The sequence below is a fragment of the Choloepus didactylus genome, chromosome X (assembly GCF_015220235.1).
Source record: "Choloepus didactylus isolate mChoDid1 chromosome X, mChoDid1.pri, whole genome shotgun sequence".
Lineage (NCBI taxonomy): Eukaryota > Metazoa > Chordata > Mammalia > Pilosa > Megalonychidae > Choloepus > Choloepus didactylus.
The window spans coordinates 190,620,998-190,630,244 of record NC_051334.1 but is presented as its reverse complement, the minus strand read 5'-3'; the positions used below and the strand labels follow the sequence as shown (position 1 = coordinate 190,630,244).

The following is a 9,247-nucleotide window of genomic DNA, read 5'->3' as shown; positions in this document are numbered from 1 at the left end:
TCTTTCCAAATGGCATAGCCTCACCAAAGATTATTTGGGCCTTCAGAGGCCACTTCGGGGACCATTTGACTTGAACAAAATTGTTCATTTGGGAGGTGCCTTAGAAAAGAATGAAACTCAGGCCCAATGGGCAGCATTTTTTATTAGTATGCAGAGGCCTCCAAACAAAATTCTGAATCAAAAATTGCTACTAAAAGATTCTTTGGCCAAAGGCAATGAGCAATTTGACAAACCTAAGCAACAGCAAACTAGACTGATTTTTCTAGTAAATCTTCCCTCTTCTTGTCCTGCAGCTGCCTCTCTATAGCCAGCTCTCCTCCTTCCCTCTCATCCTTCTGATCTCTCTGCTTCTGCAGCTCTGTCAACTCCTCCCTTCTCTCTTTTTTTAAATGCAATTTTATTGAGATATAGTCACATACCACATAATCATCCAAAGTGTAAAATCAATGGTTCACAGTACCATCATATAGTTGTGCATTCACCACCACAATCAATTTTTGAACATTTTCATTACTCCAATAAAAATCAGAGTAAGAATAAAAACAAAATACAAAAGACCTCCCTTCTCTTTTATATTTGGAATGAGACTGTGAGAATCCAATCTTGCAGTTACCTGAGGAAGGTTCTTTTGATTTGGATAGGAACATGTTTGTTGCAGTTATCAGACAGGCCTCATCTGAAGCAAATGAATTATTGGTATTTATGGAATTAATATCATCCTAAGAGTACAGCAAAAAAAAAAAAAAAATTGGATAGTCAGAAGGAAAGATTGAGGAAAATGGAAGAGGAAATGTGGGAATTAAAGGCACTTTCTCATTCACAAAACTCTCCTCCTCTCCTTTCTCTGGTCTCCCTGCTCCTCCATTTCCTCAAGCTGACTCCCGGAAAGGTGGAGGTGATGATCTTTTAGACTGGTGGTTCCCCTCATCAGTAGACTTCCTGCAAAGAGGGATGATAGCACAACTTCTTTAGCCAGTAATGAATTAGTGCTCTGTTTGAGGACACAAGTTTGTGTACTCTGTGGTCCAGCTCTGAGTTTGCTTCATGTCTTAGCCCGGATTCCACCTCCAAGTGTCCCTTATTGTCCACATGCCACACAGCTAGGAAAGCAGACAAGATAAAGAGACATGATCAGGGAATGATTGACAACTTGGATGAAAGACTGTCCCCATATGAAGGCAACAGGATGGAGAGTAGCTAGTCACTTGGGAAAAGAAACAAACAAGGTGTTAGGTATATAAAGATCAACGCAGGACAGGAGACCAAGGTGCCATATAACTCTACTTTTTTCTTATCTCAGTGCAAGGAAAACCAGCCCCTCCTATTCTGGTAGCTAGTGAAGCTGATGCCATTGAGAAGCTACCCAGGCGAATGAAACAACAGAAATACACATGCTTTTCTCACCAGCTGGTATCACTCATCTAAAGGCTGCTTTTCCTGTCTCCTGGGAAGAGCTACAGAAATTTGTGGGCAAACGCAGAACAAGGGAGGTAAGAGATTTTGTCTAGTTCTGGTGTGTATGATGTCTGGATGGCCATGCTCAGGCTATTTTAATGCCCGTGATTCCCACTTTTGGGATGCCAGAATGTATTGAATCCAGGAGTTATACAAATGTTTGCAGATTTCTATAAGCTCCAGCCCTCTGGACAAGTAGAGCAGATGAATCGAACTTTCAAAAAATTCATTGGCTATAATTCAGCAATCTACCTACTCAAAATGGCCTGGAGCTTTATTACTAGCCTTGTTAAGAATTAGAGCGACCCCTGCAGGCAAGCACGGGATCTCTCCCCTTGAATTTATGTTTGGCAGATCTATGAATTTGGATCTGAGGCCATGTCCTTGACAGGACTCCCCTCTTCTCTAGGAACTCCAGGACGAAGTCATAAGGACCTGGAAGAATGGTCGTAGGGAGTCTGCCACCCCTTATGTGTTACGTAGATTTCGTTTACATAAATGTGGCACTGCTTCTGGAAAGAAAAACATAGGTGGACTCATGCTTCCCATGTGAAGCCAGCATTACATGAGAACTGGACTGTGATTCCCACAAAGGACTTGAAATGTAAGCTTTCTAGAATAACCGATATTGGTACTTAACTGAAAGAGGAGGTGTCCTGGTGAACTTACTATGATTCTCGCAGACTGCCTTGCTGTCCTATTCATAGTCGTGGCTATTTCAGCAATTTAAGAGTCACGTTTTACTAGAAAGCAGTCGCAGTCATGTTATTTGTTTGGATTTGGACTGCTTGGAATTGTTTAATACTGGAAAATGGAAAATCACTACAAGGGTCTCAGAGGCACTCTCTTATATTGCCCAGCAGCATGTTAGCTATAAAGCAACTTCAAGATATCGTCATTAGTTTGGAATTACAGGATTGTTCATATATAAGGGAACAATTAGCTGTTGAGACTATGACTATACGAAAAGAGATAGGTGGATACTGTAGAAAAGAAAATTGCCTATTTAACAGACATAAATCTGGCAATTACAAGTAGAGACTGCAGAAGGCAAGTCTATTGTCACTAAATTAATGACAGGATGTAAGTTTTCCCCAGTCCCTGTGTGGATGGATAAACAAAGGTGAATGGCTGTGGAGATTAAGTTGACAATTATAATAATATACTTATTAATTTGGACCTAGGCAAAAAATGATCCATAGGATGGGTTCGTCCTCAAGACTTAAAACAGCTACAGCCATGTACACTAAATACTGCAAGTGCAGTCTCTTCTGTGGAGCTAGTGCCTCATAATAAGACTCAGGTACTACATAATGGCCATGGGTGTCTTTGTATCTTGCATCTGGGAAAATTATTTGGGAAGAAGGAACAATTGCTGAAGGGTTTAAACTATCATGTAAATGTGATATTACTTATGTGATTGACTGGAAATCAGGACAAATTTATTGGGCCTTACAAGAAAAGCTCTTAAATAAAAATTTAAGGTAGCCCCAGAGTGAAGCTACTCTGTAGGCTTAAATTGGGTAAGAGTTCCTAAGGAGCTACAAAATAATACTCGAATGGTTAATCAATTAAAAGCACAAGCAATAAAGATGTCACAACAGCTAGTAAAATTACTGTATGACATAGGAGAATTTTGCCCAGTGCTAATCAAGAATCTGAATTAATTTTTTCATCATTGGTAACATTATACTGAATTTGTTTTAATTCATCCATTTAGAATTCTGATAATTGCCTTGCTTTGCATTTTTCTCTGGACTTGATGAATATTTAGAAGGCAGCAACTTGCCCAGAGAAAGGTGGAAATGGCAATGCGGGCAATTAATAATTGTAGTGTTACTATTTTACAGTAACAAACAGGGGATTGTAAGGGCAAAACCAACTTTAAAAATAAATAAAGACCTCATTCTGCCTGTTGAACATAAGGGAAGAGACTTCCTCCTCCTTCCCGTCTCTTAGTATTTTCTTTAGAAAACCTGTAATTCTAAATTCTCTCTTTGTCCTTTGTGAAATGTAATTAAAATTCCTATCTCTCGGTTTTCTGGGAAGAGATTAGAATAATTTCCAGGGGGCTCTTAGTTCCAAATTGTCAACCTACCTCTTAACTTGAGACTGTGTATGCAGTGGATTGTATGCATGGGTTGTTTAGCCACATAAAAAGGTGAGCTCTCTGTGTCTTTACAACCTCTTGGAGGATTGCCTGTGATGCATCGCATTCTGGTTAAATGCTTATTCCACAATAAAACTTTTTCTTTCTCTTCTACCTTTGTGGAGAGGTTTTCTGGGCTGGGAGATTTTGCTTTTAATTATATTTCCCCAACAGTATCAAAGCCACTAGCTTAATTTGTATGATTATGAATAAATTAGTGGAGAACAAAGGGGTTCAGCTTCACAAATATTCAGTGAATAATGTGAGAGCATGAATTTACTGAAAGGGAAATAGTGTTTGCTTTTGTAGTTGATACATACATGATTTTTTGATTTCTTAAAAGTTTGGAATCTGGCAGATAAGCTGGGCCCAAATATATGATTTGTGTAAAATATAACAGAAATTAAAAGAATTCTCTGTATGCTAATCTTAAAAACCAAACATTTATAAATATATTTGGCTCAATTTCATTGAAAATATTTGAAATCTTGTAGTCAAATTAATGCTAAGTAGGAAGTTTATTGAGCATAAACAACAAAATCACATAGCAACAAAATTTGCCAAAAAAATACGTCGTGTCTCTAATCAAGGAGTTCAATGATTCTTGTTGTTCTTCTGTTAGTATGAGATGGCGTCAACTTTTAAATTCTGAAAATACCCCAAACATGGTAGTTGGATAAGGGAGCCTTTTCATTTTCCCCATTTGTTAAAATCTCTAAAATTTCACCTATTTACTTTGTAATTTTCATTTTACCATGCTGTATTCATTTCTGGAAATGTTCATATAGTGTGCAAAACTAAAATGAGCAACTTTATGCCTAGATTTTTTTTCCATTGCAGATTATGTTCAGAAAGGAGATGACTGTGTCAGTGGCTTACACATGTGACCATATTGATTTCAAAGGACTGACTAGCTTTCTAGCAAAATGAGTCTTCCCAAGTTTCAGTTGTAACACGGAGAAGCAAAATGATTTATTTCCCCCCAAAATTGCATTCCTGGAGCTTCTAAATCCTGTTTTCCTTAGGTCTCTTTGTTAACCTGTCTGTGTTCTCATCCTTCCTCATCTGTGCCTCTATGATATACACAACATTGGAGATGCAGCCATTTATTTCAAATACTTGGTTTGTCTTTTGCTTTTTGTGAATGTGTTCATGTCTTTTCCTATTGGATTTTGTCAACCCTATAGGATCTGTTAACTGCAACGATACAGTCCTAAACACCATCTCATCTGATCTCAATGGTACAATAATTAGTGCCCTGATTACATTTTATTCTACATAGTATTCTTCCTATTTTATGAAGTCATACATGTGCTCTTATATATATATACGTTTATATATGCACTTATATATACTCTTCTTTTAAATTCAGAATGTTTTTTTAAATTAAAAAACATGGGATCTGTTTTGAATATAAAACAAATGCAGGCATTGCAAAACCTACAATTAGGTAATTGTAAGCACAATTAGCTGCCAGCTGTTCATTCTAAAGTAACAAGTGTTTGCTTATGTCACTAATTATTAACACATAAAATTTTGCACTTTCACGTTTTTCCAATTAATTAAATCATGTGGTTAAATTAAGCGTGATAATTGGGCACGAAAGAATAAATTGCAAATAGAGAACATTTAGAAAAAGCAGCCCTCATGAAGAGTAAATTTTCTGACCACATATGAAGATGAGTGCCTTTTCTTGGAACTAGTTTTGCAGTTAAGGTGAGAGAATTGCTGAGAACTCTCTCCTCTTATGCTTCATGCCCTGGCTTCCTCCTGGGAACCCCTGGAGACCTGAGACAGGCTTGGGGCTCCCTGCATTCCCAACTGTTTCTCTCAGACTGCTGAAAACTTTCCTTTCTGCTTAAAAATGCAGAAGTCTCTGGGAAGTGGTTTAACTATCTCTCCCCAAACTCCTCGATCTGGCACTAGGTACCAGGTACTGTAACAGGCACCAGAAGTACAGCCCCTGCCCTCAGGGAACCAACTCTCTTGAAGGAAGAGACCATCAGAACAAGCAAATGAATAAAATTCCAGGTAATGCTAAGTCTTATCATAAGAGAAGGGAATAGAGATTGAGGGTTGGGTGGAGGCCTACTTTAATGGTTATTGGGAAAGGCCTCTTTGAGGAGGTGCTATTTGATCAGACACCTGAAGGAAGTGAGGTAGTGAGTCATGCAGATGCCTTAGGGAAGAGCTTCCCAAGCAGAGAAAGCAAAGGGTGCAGCCCTCAATGAACAGCAGGGAGAGTGAAGGGGAGAGTAGGAGAAGATGAGTCCATAGGGAAACAGGAACTAGATCATGAAGGGTCTTCTAGGCTGCAGCAAGGACTCATTTTGGATTTTACCCTGAAGGCAATGGGAAGCCAAGGGAGAGCTTTGAACTGTGAAAACAGATCACCAAATTGAGAGGTTTTTATGGGACAGGCACTTGGCCCCACCCCACTGCAAGGGACCTTAGTTCCAAAGTCCTGGTAACTGGGATGAGCATGTTTAGCACACGTTATCCTCTGTATCAGTTATCTGCTCTATTGTAACACAACAAATTACCCCAAGGCTTGGTGGCCTAAAACAACATGCATTTATTTTCTCAAGTTTCCATGAGTCAGGTGTCTGGGCATGGCTTAGATGGGTTCTCTGCTTTAGGGTCTCTAAGAAGGCTGAAATCAAGGTGTAATTTGGGGCTGCAGTTTCATCTGAAGGTTTGACTGGGGCAAGAAACGCTTCCAAAATCACATGATAGATGACAAAATTCACTTCCTTGTAAGTTATTGAACTGAGGCCTCAGTTGCTCAAGACTTGTTGGATGGCGGCATTGCTTGGTTTCTTGAGATGTGGGCCTCTCCATAGAGAATCTCACAACATGGCAGTGAGCAAGTAAGAGGGCAGGAGACAGTGCCAATGAGAGAGAGGGGGTGGGGGAGGGAGGGATAGGGGACAGAGGGAAAGAGGGAGAAAGAGAGAGAGAGTTAGCAGGATGAAAGTCACAGTCTTTTGTAATCAAATCATGTAAGTACTATCCCATCACTTTTACCATATTCTATTGGACAGAAGGAAGTCACTAAGTCAAGCCCACACTGAAAAAGAGAGGGGATAACACAGGGCATAAATATCAAAAGGCAGGGATCATTGAGAGCCATGTCAGAAGTTGTCTACCATATCCTCTACCCATAGGAGGATCCGGTTGGCCAGTAGCATCTGTAGTGTGGTTCAGGTCAAGACCCAACCCAGTGTTCAGGACCTGGGACAGGGTGAGCTGGAACAAGTCAAAGGAGAAGATATGTTAAAAAGCCTGACAAATGTCCAGGATCAGCCAAGTCAGAAAAGAGGAGGCAGGTGCCACTGGAACACTGAATTAATCATATTCTTTAGTTCTGGGCACATTACCATCATAAGTTCATGCAAAGCCCTGCTTGTGTTTTTTTTTTACCTTGAATAAATTATTTGTTATTATAATTAGACCTTCATAATCAAAGTTGTCTTTTCACCATCTGTGTTTTGTTAAGGTGAAATTAAATTGTAGTTATAAGCAAAAGTTGGTTGCATGGAGACCAATAATTATATACTGGGTTTAAAAGAAATAAAAGAATATTTGTCTTAAAATGCAAGATTTTGTTTGTTCCATAACCTCTTCACCATGCACTTACATTATAAAAATGTTTAACTTGCAAAAGTGAAAATTACTTATGCTCTTTGAGCTTTAACAGTTGGAATGTTTAAGTACAACATCAGCTCCTTAAAGAAAATAGCAAAGTGCGCTATATGTCTCCCCTACAAAAGGGAATTTAGATTTATAATTAACATGAAAGATGCAGGATAATCTTTAACACAACCTCACAGTCCTAATATATAGCTTTTAAGAGCCCTGCTAAGTATTTCTCATTAGCAAACTCACTTTCCCACATCATGGAAGTTCAGGTTGACACGTATACATAACATGATGATAGAAAATAAGACATAGTAAATTAGATTTCTAAATTTCAGTTCCAAGTCTTCCTGTTGATATCAGTAGATAAGTATGCAGGCAATACTACTACTCAAAGAGATGCAAACATCAAAAAGTATATTCAATGGGTTGGGAGGTGGTTGAGGGAAAACAAAAGCACTAATCAGCATTACTAGAATCAATAAAGATGTTAACCTGCCAACAACTAAATTGGTGATTCCATCCATGGCCAACCTCTCTCTGAACAGAAGTCTGTTTTCCAGGCAAGTGGTGCCATAAGATGCCTGGTAGAAAAGTCCCCCATTTTGTGATTTCGCCACCAAACCACTCAAAACCAAGCCCGCGTTACATCCTGAAGTTTCAGGCCCACGACTCCAAATGCCCCCTATCTGTGGTGCACTCATAGCTGGAACCCCAAATGGGGTCCAGGAAGTTCCCGGCAGTGGATGGGCATTCATGCCCCGGGGGGTAAGGCTCCTTGCCTAGGGCGAGCCATGCTTTTTACAGCTCTCCCTGCTCCTGCAGCAGGGGCAGCCCGGCTTATGTTTCAGTTTTGTTTTATTTTTAAATTTGCTATCTTGAAACAATTTCAAACTTACAGGATAGTTGCAAAAATAATGCAAACCCCATACAGAGAACTCTAACATACACCCTTCTCCCCAACCTGCTTATGGTTTAATTTGTTTATATATTACATGCATGCATTCATTCCTTCCATTTTAAAATAACAACTTTATTTAAATATAACTCACATACCATAACATTCACACATTTAAGTATGAAATTCAATAATTTTAGTATACTCACAAAGTTGTTCAACCATCACCACAATCTAACTTTAGAACCTTATCATCACACCAAAAAGAAATTCTGTGCCCATTATCACTCCTACCCTATCTCTCCCTCCCCCCAGCCCTTGGCAATCATGGATCTATTTTCTGTCTATATGGATTTGCCTATTCTGGACATTTCACATAAATGGAATCATAATATATGTGATCTTTTGTGACTGGCTTCTTTCACTTAGCATAATGCTTTCAATCTCCATCCATGTTGTAGCAAGTATCACTATTGCTTCATTTCTTTTTATAGCTAAATAATACTTCATTATATGGATATGCCACATTTTATTTATCCTTTCAGTTGATGGGTATTTGTGTTGCTTCCCATTTTTGGCTATCAAAAATAATACTGCTGTAAGCATTCGGGTACAAGTTTTTGTGTGGATGTATGTTCTCAATGCTTTGGAGTATATACATAGAAGTTGAGTTGCTGGGTCATATGGTAATTCTGTTTAATTTTTATGGAACTTCACAACTGTTTTCCATTCTCACCAGCAATCTGTAAGGGTTGCAGTTTCTCCACATCTTCACCAACTCTTATTTTTTTATCATGAAATTTAACATACATAACAGTGATAACTTTCAAAGTACGATTTAACAAGTAGTTATAGAGCAAATTTCAAAGAATATTATGGGTTACAGTTCCACAATTTCAGTTATTTCCTTATTGCAACACTTGTTACTATTTGTCTTTTGGGTCATAGCCTGCCTAGTGATATAAAGTGGTATCTCTAGTTTTAATTTACTTGTTGCCAGTGACTAATTATGTTGAGCATCTTTTCATATGGTTATTACACATTTGTATATCATCTATGGATAAATGTCTATTCAAATTATATGCCCATTTTAATTGGATTATTTG

At 38.5% G+C, this 9,247-nt stretch overlaps 1 pseudogene; it reads right to left on the bottom strand.

Annotated features, from left to right (window-relative positions):
* Positions 1-7,488: 7,488 nt before the first annotated feature.
* Positions 7,489-8,001, bottom strand: LOC119522548 (annotated as a pseudogene).
* Positions 8,002-9,247: the final 1,246 nt, after the last annotated feature.